Source organism: Podarcis gaigeae, assembly GCF_964106915.1.
Source record: "Podarcis gaigeae genome assembly, chromosome: 11".
NCBI classification, from domain to species: domain Eukaryota; kingdom Metazoa; phylum Chordata; class Lepidosauria; order Squamata; family Lacertidae; genus Podarcis; species Podarcis gaigeae.
Window position 1 is genome coordinate 57,839,351 of NC_139687.1, and position 16,451 is coordinate 57,855,801.

The window sequence follows — 16,451 nt, forward strand, 5'->3', positions numbered from 1 at the left end:
GAGGGTAGGACTCGGACCAATGGCTCCAAGTTACAAGAAGGGAGATTCTGATTCAACATCGGGAAGAACTTTTTAATGGTAAGAGATGTTGGACAGTGGAATGGACTCCCCCAGAAAGTGGTGGACTCTTGTTCATTGGAAATTTCAAAGCAGAGGATGGATGGACACTTGTTACAGGTGCTTTAGTAAGAGGAGGTTGGCCTAGATGACCCTCAGAGTCCCTTTCAACTCTACAGTTCAACTGCTGATCTAAACTCATAGGGTTATATGGCTTTTACATGGGATCGGAGAAATTTATGAATGGTTTTTCTCCATAAATTCCAATGAAATTTCATCATGGGAGCTAAGTGGAATCTCCAGTATCTCTTAAGAGTAGGTAGAAGTGTTCTATTTCCTGATCTTAGTTCTAACTGCCACAGCACTGAGATTGAACATGGGTGTAAAAAGCACCAGTTCTTCCCAATCCAGTACAGTGGTGGGGATGGTTGGAAATTCTGCCTTTTTATAAGCCAGAAGAGTGATTATATCTGATATCAGTACTGTGGAGCTTATGATTTAGACCAGGGTTCCCCAAACTTGGGTCTCCAGCTGTTTTTGGAGTACAGTGTGGTGTAGTGGTTAAGAGTGGTGGACTCGTAATCTGGTGAACCAGGTTCGCTTCCCCACTCCTCCAAATGCAGCTGCTGGGTGACCTTGGGCTAGTCACACTTCTCTGAAGTCTCTCAGCCCCACTCACCTCACAGAGTGTTTGTTGTGGGGGACGAAGGGAAAGGAGATTGTTAGATCCTTTGAGATTCCTTCAGGTAGTGATAAAGTGGGATATCAAATCCAAACTCCTCTTCTTCTTCTACTACTACAGTCCCCATCATCCCTGACCACTGGTGCTAGGGATATGGGAGCTGTAGTCCAAAGACAACTGGAGACCCAAGTTTGGGAAACACTGATTTAGATGCTTAACTATCACTCTCCCTCCTTTTTAAGGACTTGTCTCTCCATCTCCATAAATGATGGTGTGGGATGATTGGCAGGTGGGCAGAACTTGCTTGGAGAGGCTTTGTGGGCTGGGTCAGATAGACCTTTGATCTAATCCAGCAGGACTCTTCTGATATTCTTACATTTCATCTATACTGATTCCGCCTCACAATAATCATAAGCCCTGAGATGAAGCAGTACTCTCTCTCTCTCTCTCTCTCTCTCTCTCTCTCTCTCTCTCCACTGCTAGACTATCAATCCACATTCTTGGGTGGTTTGAAAAGTATGGCTTTAGCCTTCTTCCCGACACCTGGATATAATAATGCCATCTTCTACTTCTTTGTGAAGTCTATGAACACTGCAGGAGTTATTCTTTCCCCTGTATGTTTTACTGCCTCGGTATTGCATGGACTTCTGCGTATGCTTTGCAATTGATAAGGCTCGAGGGTACAAATATCCCAGATAACAAGCGGATCAACACAGAATAGATGGAGACTTCCGGGGTCTCTCAGCCCAAAGGAAAGCTCATTGAGTAGCAAAGGGCAGCAACCAAATTGGATTTTACACTCCAGCACGTGTACACTGAGGGCCTTCTCAAGCAGATAATCATAAGCAGAGCTCCAGTGGATTGAAACCTCCTTCTCGAAGTACAGTTTTAGAAGCTCTTTTTATCTTAGTATTTCATTCTTCTTTCTTTTGTGGAAAATTCTATTGCTTTAAAGTTAAGAGTTGCCTTGCTGGGTCAGATATTGTCTAGTCCAGCATTCTTGTTTCCAATGGTGCTCTGATCATATGTCTCTGAAAAGCTCATAGCCAGGACTTGGAACACAAATCTGGAGAGGCACTAAACTTTCTCAGAACACTGCCCCCCCTCCCCGGTGAGAATTTTCTTTTTTCCTTTGGGAAAGAGCGCATTTTCCAAAAACTCTACAACTTTGGGTATGTTGGTTGTCATTTTTGGAGGAAGAAATGGACTCCAGGGAGGAGAAACTAATAGCTATTTAAAACTCTCTCCCCTCTTTTTTCCCTCCCTCCCTCCCTCCCTCCCTCCCTCCTTTCCTTTTCCCTCCTTCCTTCCTTCCTTCCTTCCTTCCTTCCTTCCTTCCTTCCTTCCTCTCTCCCTCTAGTTAAAAATGTTTCTTTTTTAATTTTAAAGGCAAATAAATAGAAATAAATCTAACTTGACAGCAGACAAACCTCCCTAGGGAGGAAGTTCAAGATGGAGCAGGAGCACCGTGTTCCCAGTCACAAAATGCCTTCCCACTGACAGAGAAGCCTCTCTTAGGATGCTGATAACACTTTCCCATGTTCATATGGAAGAATGGGAAATAAATCTCATTCCATTGACACTTAAAAGTGAACTTACCTACTTTGCCCTTTCCCCCCTAAAAAATAGATAAACACACAGACAGAAGCACAGTCATCTATAAAAAGTCACACTTCTCCAAATTTTGAAATGCCAAATAATATGTACCAAGATGCATATACAGTGGTAGCTCGGGATGCGAACAGGATCCATTCCGGAGCCCCGTTCACATCCTGAACAGAACGTAAGACATGTCTGCGCGTCTGCACGTGCATGGGTTGGTTTCGCCGCTTCCACGCATGCGTGTGGTGTCATTTTGACCATCTGCTCATGTGCGAGAGGCGAAACCTGGAAGTAACGTGCTCCATTACTTCCAGGTCACGGCGGAGTGCAACCCTAAAATACTTATCCAGAAGCGCATTTATCCCGAGGTATGACTGTACTAGGGTAAAATGTGCAAAGAATGCATATATTATGGGAAATTGCACTGCAAAAATGTTTGTGTTAGGAGAAATTTTCACTTAAATGTTGATGAATTTTCATGGGCAACTTGCTTCAAAAAAAGAAAAACTGTTATGGAAATTTGGATAACTGAATTTAGGAACTGATCGTAGAAACCAAAATGGACAGATCTGCACATCCAGCATCAGATGAACCTACCCAGGGAGGAACTTGCTGAAGAGGCAACAGATTCCAGTGCTCTGTCTCTATTCACCACTTGCAGTGTTGCCCAAACTTTTTCCAAAGAGGACCAGATTTAATAAAGTGAAAGTTGTTGACCTTTTTTAGGATTGAAGTTCTTGAGAGATAAACTGCCACAGGGGCTGGATTAAACCGACCATTTGGCTGGATTAGGCTGCTGAAATGGACCTTTCTTCTCCTTTTCTTAGGTTCAGGCTGCAGGAGCTGGTCCATTCAAGTTTTGAAAAGTTAAACAATCCTGTTGAATTGCACCCAGGAGATAAAACTCTTTTTTTATATATAATATTTTTATTGATTTTCCAACACATATTAAGCACAATACAGTACACTATACAAAGACAAACATACACATAAACACACATAGATATAATTTCACAACCTTCTTTTCATAAATATTACTTCTCCGACTTCCCCATACCTCTCCTTTCTGCATCCCTATTTCCAAATTTCTTTCAGCAAATCCTCACTTAATTTATCATTTACCGCTGTAATCCTCTTTTTTTCTTAACCTCGACATTTTAGCACTCATTAATTTTATATTCATTCTTCTTCTTTTTTTGACATTAGAATTGTTTTTATTTGTATGTTGATCCACAATCTATACAGGATATTTAAAATGCATGAAAAATGGAAAACTGCACAAAATACAATTGAGGTATAAGCTAAGAGCACAGTATGTCATGTTTCAATAAATAGAATTCAAAATTTGTAAACTAAGTGACCAGATAAATGCGTCTTGTTTTACTAAAACCATACAAAATATCTGTTTTTGTATCACATGAGGTAGAGGCCAGCTTTGTGTGTCATGTAATGCAATTACAGCAACTCCAACCGTAGAACTGTACATCACTGGCAAAACGTCAAAAATTATTGGTATGCACCAACCTTTTAAAAAACTTTTGATTTTTTGTTAAACTCCAGTAATCTCACCTGTTGCCTTGAATGTTTTGCAGGACCTATTAAGTCTATAAATTATTTTCTTTAAAGATCTTGTCGCAATCCAGAAAGGTACTATATGTTTGTCCAATGACTTTTGTATATGCCCAGCTGGACAGCAAACCATATATGTGAGATATATGAACAGCAAAGCATAGGACATATTGCAAACTAATTTTTAAACTTCAAAAATGATTTGAGTTTGGGTATGATAAACTGCTGGTCCAGGTAAATACCAAAGGTCCTGCTGAGCAAACAGAAGGTGGTCACATGCTGCTCTAGATTGTGGAAATATATTAAGGTATCAGCATCAATAAATACTTTCAAAAGCATCATGAACACATACAAAATAGAAGTTTGTCATAGTCTTGCTTATTCTGGAAGGCAACACAGATGCATCTGGACATTTACAAACCAATAATTTGTATGGATTCACTAGAGTGATTTAGATACATTACAACTGTGCTTCCTTTTTCTTTAAGGTGAGGTATTTGAAAGAATATAATGGATTGCTATACTATATATCAGGATATTCATTTGGGGAAAAATAGGAACTTGTTTCACTGTGCTTGAATATTTCAGAGCACCAGAGAATTCAAAGTATCCTCTATATTGTGGGTTTACAAAAAGAAAAAGAAAAAAGTTGTGCAATCTGTTTAATGTGTGACTTTTGCTTTTATAATAGAGAGCATCTGCAACAACAAAAATATCAAAAGATTATATTCATTCTTAAGATAAACTTTAAACTTCTTCCAATCTTCCTCCACCATCTCTTTTCCTTGGTCACGGATTCTGCCACTTTGCAATTGTTTCCCCACAGTCCTCTAGAGGGAGTAATCCAAGCAGAAAGAACAAAGGAAACAAAATATCCTTTCCAAAGATCTCAATTAAAGTCAATAAATCCTCTAAAATGTTTCCTTATGTATCGGTAACAGAGTCATCAGTACTTAAATGTCTTTCAGTAAAGTCTTAACATTGTAGCAAATCTCTGTGACAGTTCTCCATCTAGGTATCTTACTCAGGCAGTCCGTTCCAAAGAATTAAAACAGCGGATAAACTTTTCCCCTTACAGCTTTCATGCAGGATATCTAAAAACCACTTTTCTTTTCCCCCTGCTCCTGCCTGCAATGAGGGGGATTTCAGTTCCAATGTCCGGGTTGTTTAATTTTCAGATTACTTTCATTAATTGCAGCTTTATACTCTCGTTGCTTTAGCTGTCATGCAGTCCGGGAAAGGCAGACTTCCTTAATTTGTACCTATCCCGTTTCCGGCCGAATCTCAAAATTATTTTTTAAGTCCCAATAGACCTTTAAATCCTACTCACGGGTAGTCAATTTCAGTCCCAATTTTCAGGAAGGAATCGGCGCTCTCCGATCATGGCGATGCGGCTTCACTCCGCGGGCTGGGTAGCGACTCTCAGCACCGAGCCGCACACCCACTACCACTCCGGAGCCTTTAAAAAGGCTCCTTTGCAGTAAGGGGGGGCGCAAAAGGTGCCCACCGAGTCTCCTTGTTCACAGGCTTCCACGCCTGTGATTTTGGGGGTCCCCGCTTCGCCGTAGCGGTCAGACCCGAACTCGCGGAGCAGACTCCCTCCGGAGCTCGGAGGGAAATCCACCATCAATCGTTGGCGCCGACCGGAAGTCCTCAGGAGATAAAACTCAAGGCTGTTGCCTCACACTCTGCCAGTGAATTCCTCAGGTTAAATAAGCATTCCCTATAGAGTGCATTTCCTCCTCCCTGTCCAGAACCTGAATTTGCAGCAAATCAAGTTCCACATGTTCTAATATGGGCAAAAACATCCTGCTTATGGAATCTAGATTGCATGCCCTTTGGCCAAGATTCATATAGGAATGCAGGAGGCTAAGGTTATACTGAGTAAGGCCATCAGTCCATCTACTTCAGTTGCATTAACATTGACTGACAGCAGCTCTCCCAGAGTGGAATATTTCCAAGCCCTACCTGGACCATAAAGAAGGCTGATCGCTGAGGAATGGATGCTTTTGAATTATGGTGCTGGAGGAGACTCTTGAGAGTCCCATGGACTGCAAGAAGATCAAAACTCTCCATTCTGAAGGAAATCAGCCCTGAGTGCTCACTGGAAGGACAGATCCTGAAGCTGATGCTCCAATACTTTGGCCACCTCATGAGAAGAGAAGACTTCCTGGAGAAGACCCTGATGTTAGGAAGGATGGAGGGCACAAGGAGAAGGGGACGACAGAGGACGAGATGGTTGGACAGTGTTCTCAAAGCTACCAGCATAAGTTTGACCAAACGGCAGTGGAAGACATGCATGCTCTGGTCCATGGGGTCAGGAAGAGTTGGACAGGACTAAACGACTAAACAACAACAACAACCTGGAGACAACAGAGATTGGACCTGGGACTTTCTGCATGCAAAGTGTTCCTTTGGGTCCCTTCCAACTCTACAATTCCATAATTCCTCTTCCACTGGGTTAAAGCCCTTCTCTAGTCATATAACTGAAAATTATTAACCAGGGAGCCTTTCTCAGCTTTACGTGGAGACACCAGGAATTGAACCTGTGACCTTCTGCATGCAAAGCAGATGCTCTGCCTGTGAGCTACATCCATTTCCAGCATAAGATATGAGAGATTTGCCCTGTACAGCACCAGGCACAGCTCTGACATGGCACTAACTCAGTGTTAAGGGAGCCTCAATAGTAGCTGGCGCTTCAGGTATTCCCCAGTGCTCATTAACCATTCAGTCCCTAAATGATTATGCATCTGTCTAATGACAATGTCAGCTTTAAAAAAAATAAAACAAAAGTAAAATACTGCATGTGATAACAAGGAAGGGTGTAGGCCTATTAGGAGAGAAACTCCTGGAGGTGAAGGTGACAGCTTTATGGCACTGGCCCCTTCCCTTATTTGCAGTAACTCATTTTATGTATAGTGTTTCATATTGGTGCAGCCAAAGGGCTGGATCTGCTGGTGATTTACTCCCACCCATAAGGAGGATGGGAGCTTGCAAGAGGGGAGAAAATAAGTCTGTTGATTAGAACAGTAAATTAAGGTGAGCCGGAGAGGGGGGAGCACCAGAGAACCAGATTCTACAGGCCTGCATAAACATTTCATGCTGTTTTGCCACTTGTTACTTTGCTTCCCTATAAACTGTGCACTCAAAGCACTCTTAATCCCATCATAAAGCTCTCTTCCCCCTTCATCTTCTTCCTCACCTCACTGGGTGATTTTATTTCTCCTTTGCTCAAGTCAAACCTTTGGTTTGCTGTGCTTTTGCCACACAATCAGAACCAAAGTTGTTGTTGCTGCTGCTGCTGCTGGGGTTGCGCAGTGGAAACTGGCCCATTTGGGTAACTGGGGCAATGCCCCACCAAACTCAATCTACCCTGGGCCTGGGCCAGTCCCCACTTCCCTGGATTCCTGTTCACAAGCAGTCCAGGGGATGGAACAGCCTGTGAGCTTCCTCCTCCTCCTTAACCTCAATGCTGCCCTCTTGTAGAACTCTGAAGGGCAAAAATAGGATGAGATGGTTCTGCCTGAAGTTGGCTCTGGCCTCAACTACTATTGGTTTCCCTGCCTTCCACTCCACCAGTCCCAATGGGCATCAACTACCATGGCCATAGACTATTCAGAATGGAGGAGGACGAGGACGAGGACGAGGAAGAAGAAGAAGAAGAAGAAGAAGAAGAAGAAGAAGAAGAAGAAGAAGAAGAAGAAGAAGTAGTAGTTTGGGTATTGTTTGCTGTTAAATGATGAGCTTGATCAATGACCAGTATGTGATTCAAAGTGAAATCAAAAGTTGGGTGACCAATCCCAGGTAAATCATGTGAGAAACTTCAAGGGAAGATGAAATAAAGCTTTCTATCAATACCACAGTTGCTTTTAAGGAAAGAAGAGGAAGAAGAAGAAGAAGAAGAAGAAGAAGAAGAAGAAGAAGAAGAAGAAGAAGAAGAGGAGGAGGAGTACTACTACTACTAGTAGTTTGGATTTGATATCCCGCTTTATCACTACCCAAAGGAGTCTCAAAGCGGCTAACATTCTCCTTTCCCTTCCTCCCCCACAACCAACACTCTGTGAGGTGAGTGGGGCTGAGAGACTACAAAGAAGTATGACTAGCCCAAGGTCACCCAGCAGCTGCATGTGGAGGAGCGGAGACGCGAACCCAGTTCACCAGATTACGAGTCTACCGCTCTTAATGTTGGCACTTGAACCTCCCATGCTGCCTTTCAAGTGACTCTCACCCCTCTCTGTACAAAGCAAAAGATATCCTAAGGGCCATGGGAGCATCCTCTTCTTTCACACCAAAATGGGTAGTGGCTGGATAACATGTGGTCCCTTCAGTTCTGTTTTTGGCCTAGAGAGTCTTGACTTCAGCATTTTTTCCATAAATGCATTGGGCAGGGAAGCATTTGAGAATCTAACACATCACCTCGTGAGCTACCATGAGTTGCAAAGATACTTCCAGAGAGATCCATGATTTGGAAAATTAAACATGAGGCATATCTAGGACTAAGGACCTGAATGCATTAGATGATAAATTTGGAGTTAGAAGAACAAATCCCTTTCTTTGTCAAGAGTGGAATTGTGGAAATATCTTACACAGGATACTTCTCCCTTTTATTTGGTGTTTGAGGATAGAACTAGGTATTATGGTAGAAAATGACAATTGTACTCCCTCTGTAAAATGCATGAAAAATTGGGAGGGGCACAGTTGTTTGTCAATTGATTTATACTGGGAGAGATAATTGCACGCTTACGACTTTCTCATGGAAAGGAGGACTGTAAAGTACTTAGCATTGGATGGATCATGCACATTTAATTTATATTTTGATGCATATAAAGGGTACAAAATTGAATAATGTGTCGATTCCATCAGGAGAAAAAAATAAAAGACCAAAAAACCTCTACTCACCTTTTTTTTAAATTCAGCATTTGTAGATTTCTGACCTTTTCAGCCACACATAAAAGCTACAATGAATCACCTCCATGGTGCTTGAAGCACACCCTCTCACCCTAGAATACATTCAACCATTGTTTCTTTTGTCAATATTTCATCCAAACAGAGCGCACACATCTGCAAGGCAATGTGAGCACCCTTTTGTTGGGAGCAGAATGGAGAGGATAAAGGGATAAGTAGCTATTTTATTTTATCTGAACCATAAATATAATAGGAGCTCTTTATAAGGATTAAAAAAAAAAATCCCAGTAGCTAATGCATAGTTTCCAACATTTCACAGTGGAAAGTAGGGACACTCTTGTGTATTTATAATGCCCCTAGTCTCATTGCTTGAATGCCCCAATACAAACCTTTTCACCAATAGGTGCTGTTAATAGAGTCCCCCTCCTGGCCCTGAATGCTGCATTGCTCTATTCTTCCCCACAGAGAATGTAAAAATAAAATAATAAATTAAAATAAAATAAAATAAATCAAGGAAGTTTTTGTCCTTTGGGTTAATTATATGCTTGGGTAAAACAAGCACACAGTTTTCCTGTTGTCATTATCAAAAGATCAAAGTGAAGCTCACCAGCCACAGCATATGAAATGGAAGGATATCTTAACTCCTTGCTGCCATCACCAAGGACCTCATGGCACCAGTGATGGAAAGTGGGATGGCATTTTGGTATGTTAGGCTGAGAGATCATGCCTGTTTCAAGAATACCCAGTGAGCTTCAAGGTGGAATGAGGCTTTGAACCTGAGTCGCCCAAGTCCCAGTCCAACAATCCAACCATAATATCACAGTGGAGCCAAATCCACACCATACATTTAAAGCACAATGATACAATTTTGAATAACCATGGCTTCCCCAAAGGATTCTGGGATGTGTAGTTTGTTAAGGGTGCTGGGAGTTGTTGTTGTTGTTGTTGTTGTTGTTGTTGTTGTTTTTAATCTGTTTATTGAGTTTTTTATACAAATCACCAAACAGTCATCTAAAACAGTAACATAACATACATGAAAAAAGAAAAGAAGAAAGGAAGAACAAGAAAAGCAGAGAGAAAAAAAAAAAAGTATTACAAACATAGTGACTTCCAACCATCCCGGTTTGGGTTACAAAATCCTTATAGCTTACTCGCTAGTTACGTTACCAATAAAATTATTCAAACATTGCAGGTGTTAGATTCCATCCACTGAGACGTTCTTCACTTGTTGTTGTTGTTTAGTTGTGTCCAACTCTTCATGACCCCATGGACCAGAGCACACCAGGCACTCCTGTCTTCCACTGCCTCCCGCAGTTTGGTCAGACTCATGTTTGTAGCTTCGAAAACACTGTCCAACCATCTCGTCCTCTGTCGTCCCCTTCTTCTTGTGCCCTCAATCTTTCCCAACATCAGGGTCTTTTCCAGGGAGTCTTTTCTTCTCATGAGGTGGCCAAAGTATTGGAGCCTCAGCTTTAGGATCTGTCCTTCCAGTGAGCACTCAGGGCTGATTCCCTTAGGAATGGATACGTTTGATCTTCTTGCAGTCCATGGGACTCTCAAGAGTCTCCTCCAGCACCATAATTCAAAAGCATCCATTCTTCAGCGATCAGCCTTCTTTATGGTCCAGCTCTCACTTCCATACATCACTACTGGGAAAACCATGGCTTTAACCATGAGAGTTGTTAGGTGACCCTAATTCCCCTCAGAGAGCTACGATTCTCAGAGTTCCCTGGGAAGAGGCATTGATTCTTAATCCCCACTGGGAAGTGTAGATTTGGGAGAGGACTACAAGCATAGGCATATTTTGGCTCCCTTGGCAAGGAGCTGTATCAGAACCTTCAAAGCTGGGAGAGGCCACGGGCCAGAAAATCAAAAAGCGTGTTGCCTTTTGTGCTCCTCCAGTGACTCCCTCTGTGGTTATCAGGGTCATATCTGCTCTGCTCCACCTCTTCCTCCTCTTTCTCTATTGGTCCATCTGCCTGCCTGCCAGTCTTCCTGCCTCCCTCTCTCATTCCCTCCATTCACTGCTTTCCCTTCTCCCTCCCTCCCTCCCTCCCTCGCTTTTTCTTCTCCCTGCAACTCTTGCTGCCCAACCTCTGTTTCCTCCCCACTCCAAGCCCCACTGGATGTTCTGCTTGCACTTCTAATAGCATCCTTAGCCAACTGGGAAGGGGGCACTGCAGAGCTACTGTGATGGCCCACACCATTGATCAAATTCTTCCGTCAAGGAACTCCCAGGGCCTGGACACCTAGAGCTGTGGAGGAGTGGTCCATGGATTGCGCAGGCCGGTGGGCTCCTAGTCACTCCATGTCAGAGTAGAGAGGCATGGTTTTTGCACCCTGCTGGGGCTGCTCCCTTGGCAGAGGCCAACCTGGCCAACCCCTAGGTACAGCCCCTGAATACAAGTCTCAGCACTTTTGAGAAATTTCACCTCCCAGAATGATCACAGTCAGAATTCAGTTCCAGAAACACCTTTCTCCCCACCGTCAGTGCCTACTCTGCAGATCTTAAGGAGCAAAAGGCTTAAATGTGGTCCTTAATCCCATAGCCTCGTAGAGTTGGAAGGGACCCAACTTGTTATCTAGTTTAACCCCCTGCAAGGCAGGAATCACAGCTAATCACATACTTCTATCAAGATTCTGGTCTTCTGGTAGCCCAAACCTGTTCATTTGATCCTGCAGACCTTCTCTTGCTTTCCCATTCATTCAGCTTTGACAGATGTTGCAAGAGGTCAGAGGAGCAGTTTTAAGCAGAAGTATGATTTCTTTACCAGACCAGTACGCTCTGGTTTTTCTATGTACCCAACCCCACAGAGTGCATGTTGTGGTTCAGCTTCACAGAGAAGCAACTCTGCTCCATTTGCAGAGTTTGTCAACTCCTGTCACAGCTGTTTCATCACTGCTTGAAGTCAAGGGTGTAATTTTACGTGGGAGAAAGCTTGGGAGACTACAGAACGGCTTGCGTTATCTGAAAAGGCTTTATTTACCATTTCTCCCAAACAGTAATACATCTATTCAGAGAATATTGAGATCTTATTATATGGAATCATGTCAGCATTTAGAAAATTAGAGGTTTCTTTTTAAAACCTAGAATGAACTGATTTTTTTCCCTTTAATCTTTTTAAAGATGATCAGACTCACAATTTCTCGCTGCTCAAGCTGGTTGTCGGGAGTTAGTTGAGCAAAGGAGAGGGAAGCCTGAGCTTAGAATGTGCCTGAACAGATTGTACTGAGAGCAAAGTTCTGGGTAAGAAACATTTACAAGGCCAGGTGGAATCCTATTGGCCGCTTCTGTCACCTGATCCCTGCAGTGCTGATAGATGCAATACCACCTCCGGGCCAAATGTGGTGCTGAATGCAAGTCAGATGCACCTGATGCTCTGAAAAAGCTACACAAATGCATTGTGGATAAAAGCAGTCACTGCCATGGTCCCCAGATGAAGACCCTTGGAGCCTTCAACTTGTGGCCATTACGTTAGTTTAAAATGGAAAGCATTTGGATATTGCTTTTCAGCCCTGAGAGCCTCTCATTTAGGTAAATTCTTGGCATCCAATTTCCTCTCTGCATCAGCACCATAGCAGTTTAGCAGAATGGCACTGTGAAGAGTGGCGGCAGCAGCGGTGGAGGATGTGGAGAGGACAAATTCCTGGAGGAGAAGGATAATAATGGCCACCAGACATGATGGCCATGCTCTGTCTCCGTGGTCAATAGCAAAAATGCTTCTGAATACCAGTTGCTGTAACCCACAGAAGGAGAGAGTGCTCTTGTGCTCAGGTCCTGGATGGGATTTCCCACCAGCATGCAAGGAGTGCGTGCAGGGGCCAGGCCCTGTGACCAGCAGGGCTTAGCAGGACTGGGGCCTTCTTAAGTTTGCTCTGAAGAGGCAAGGCATGGCCACACAGGTGAGGCCAATTGGTAACTCACAGCACCTGATGGCAAGAGCCAGGAAGGGATATAAGGTCATCATTTCCCTTCAGCTCTTTGCCACAGCAACACATTTCCTGCCTTGCTGCATTTGGCTTCTTGCTTCCTGATCCTCGGACCTTGGCTTCGTGGCTCCTTGTTTCTTGACCCTTGGACCCTTGACTTTGTTACTCACCGCTTCCTGACCCTCATACCCCTGGCTTCTGGACTCTCATTCCTGCTCCCACCCCACCATCTTGACCCTGGTCTGGATGTCCTCAGGTGGGACTTTGATCGGTCGATGACCAGACCATGACACAGCATCTCGGATCAGACCATGACTCAGCATCTGGGATCAGGATGCTGGGCTAGATTAATCAGGGTTCCTCTGATGTTCTTATGGCTGGCATACCCAAGAACCCTTGGCATCTCTGTTGAGGTGATAGGAAAAGGGGCAGAGGAAGATCTCTCTTTTTAAAAATAATAATAATATTTATTACTTTTAAGAACTACAGAAGAAAAAAGAAGAGAAAATAAAATAAAAAAACAATACAATGCAATATATAAACATTACACAACACAACATCTAGACAACAAACTAAACCAAACAAAACAAAAACAGTTTAAAACTCAATTCATATCATTTCAGTATCTTAACTTTCATTCACTTGTTTCAAAGACTTCCTCACACCTCCCTTTTTGTCTTCCACTTCTATTAATTGTTTCAGCAAATCCTTTCCATCTTCCTCTATTTTCTGTCATATAGTTATCTTAACATATTTTAATCTTATTTTCCCTTTAATACTCTAATAATCTAATTGTACTTAATTCCTTATAACATTTCTACTAAAGCCATGTAACTTCATTCCAACATTTTTCTAACACTCATTAATTTACAATATTTCTATAAATAGTCTTTAAACTTTTTCCAATCTTCTTCCACCGTCTCTTCTCCCTGGTCTTGGAATCTGCCAGTCATTTCCACTAATTCCATATAGTCCATCAACCTGGTGATCTTCTGTCCGAGGCTCTTAACTCTTTTCCAAGTCCCTTCTGCAGGTCTTCTTCATACTTATACATGCTCTTTACTTTGTCTTCTGCTGATCTTATTTTCATTTTCCTTCCTTTGAGGCTGGAGAGCAGATCTCGGGGAAACTCCCACCTAGAGATAATTTTGTTCCTTCTCGACAGGGCGACCAAATCTCCATAGTTAGACCTGAGATCCACAAGATATTTCGGGACGTCTTTCAAAGTTTTTTCTCTTAACTGTTCTTCTTCTAGGTTCTTCTGATAGTTCCAACAGTCTCTTATTTTGTTCTTTTCTTTTTTCCCTCCTCTTCCAAGTCTGAAAGCCCTCACAAGTTTGATCTCTTCTTGACCCAAGTCCTCCAGTTCAGATAGGACTCTGATCCTCAAAATCTGATTTTCTTTAAATTCAATCACAGAGGGCATCAATTTATGACCATCAAGTTGCATCTGTAAGGCTGGGACACTCTCTCTCTCCAATTGTGTTTCTTTAGGTTCAACAGCAACAACTTTCTCCCTAGCCTTCTCCGCAGTTTGCCATGTCAGAGTAGAATCCTGTATCAACTTCTGAATAGTTTCTGTATTAGTAGTCACTTTTTGTCCCAAATTATCAATTTTGGTAGTTACCACATCTGCCTTCTTGTTAAGCTGTTCCAGTGAATCACTTATCTTACTTATAACAGCCACTAAGGCTTCTTCTGTCGACATTCTTATCCAGTTCAAGGTCAATCCCAGAATCTCACGGTTTTTAAGCTTGCAGCTGGAAATTTCCCCAGCTCAGCTCTTGTAATAGTGAATACCCTCTTGATCATCTTCTGTTCATGCAACAACAACAAGAAGAAGAGTTTGGATTTGATATCCTGCTTTATCAGTCTCAAAGCGGCTAACATCCTCCTTTTCCTTCCTCCCTGACAACAAACACTCTGTGAGGTGAGTGAGGCTGAGAGACTACAAAGAAGTGTGACTGGCCCAAGGTCACCCAGCAGCTGCATGTGGAGGAGCGGGGACGCAAACCCGGTTCACCAGATTACGAGTCTACCGCTCTTAACCACTACACCACACTGACTTCAAATGGCATTGGGAACTGGAGAGGTGCTTCCAATGTGAAACCCATTTCTGCCACAGATTTACCTTAGGAACTTAAGAAGAACCAAAGGGCCATTGAGTCCAGCATTCTCTTCCTGCAGTGATCAACCAGATGTCCAGATAGGAGGCTCACAAAGAGAAGCTAAACACAACAGCCACCTCAAGCCATCTCAAAACCATTGGAACCAGCTCTCCGTGCATTTGTGAACGCACCTGCCCTTCAGTCTGATTTTCAAGTGGATATTTGATGTATATAATGCGTTCTGAGCCTGAAATACATTTACTGAAGTTTGGTGGCTGAAGCTGGTATTTGTTTCTATTCCTTATCTCACTCTTCATTTGTTTTTGGCCGTTCTCCTTTACTACTGCCAGAGGGGGTTTTGTCAAACTGAGAGGCCGTGGCATGGATAAATATCTAACCAATTCTTTGCCAACAGAGAAAAGAGTTTAATAATTTGCTCCCACTGAGCCACTTTTATGGGGTAATTGCTACTCATTTCATTGAATTTCATCAGCTAAGCAGGATTCCACTGGCTTGTGATGTCTAAATGAGACCTCTTTGCAGGTCAGAACAGGGAGGGAGGGGGGAATCTTGTAGAAAATAGCATTTAATCTATATTGATCTAAAAGTGTTTTATGGTGTTAGAGGTCACCATATTGCTTTTGTCATGGGCTTGTCTCCAGAGAAATAAAACAAGGTCATTTTGATCAGTGATGGCCTTTAAGAACATAATGGTACCTCTCAGAGATCAGTAGGTGAAGTGGACAATAAGGTTCCACTGCCTAGATGCAGTTTCTCAGCAACCATCTGAAATGGACCTTTTCAATTTGCCCCAGAGGGAGAGAGAGGTTGCGACTGGTACAACCAGAGGCCGAAATCAGTTTGGGGGAAAATGAACCACATATATTTATAATATATATATCAGCAGAAGACTGGTGAAAGCATTTCAGTTCATGAGAGATGCAAGCATGATCTACAAATAATATCAAAGGGGAAAATCAAAAGCACTTTATACATAAATGAGTCTTGAGGAAGGAACAATGTAAGTCTGTGCAAGGAGAAAAATGGGATACAGTGATTACACTGGAAAATAAAGTGTGAAATTAAATCAACTGATATTAAAGCATTAGGGGAGGGATTCAATGTAGGACTAATTTAAAATCTCTTTCTAGTGTACCAGCTGTGCTAGTGAAATGGCCTAAGCAAGAAAAGATGCAGGAAGCCAGCAAGGTTCCCGTGGCTGATTGTGCAACAAATTGCTATAGCCCTGGTACTTCCTGTTGCATAACTGGTTGCACAACTGGTGGTTCAACAAGCTTCCAGTAGCACAACTGTTGCATTGGATTACAGATTCCACAATGCTGAAATACAATTTACAGTGGTACCTGGGGTTACAGACGCTTCAGGTTACAGACTCTGCTAGCCCAGAAATAGTACCTTGGGTTAAGAACTTTGCTTCAGGATGAGAACAGAAATCGGGTGGCAGCAGCAGGAGGCCCCATTAGCTAAAGTGGTACCTCAAGTTAAGAACAGTTTCAGGTTAAGAATGGACCTCCAGAACGAATTAAGTTCTTAACCCGAGGTACCACTGTATTACCAAACTTAAAACCATGGTGAGA

The 16,451-nt window shown here is 42.7% G+C and overlaps 1 protein-coding gene across 2 annotated transcripts in view; it reads left to right on the forward strand.

The window, feature by feature from the left end:
• RIT2 (Ras like without CAAX 2) overlaps nucleotides 1–16,451 on the forward strand; it is a 268,111-nt gene that overhangs the window by 37,795 nt on the left and 213,865 nt on the right. The window lies entirely within an intron of this gene.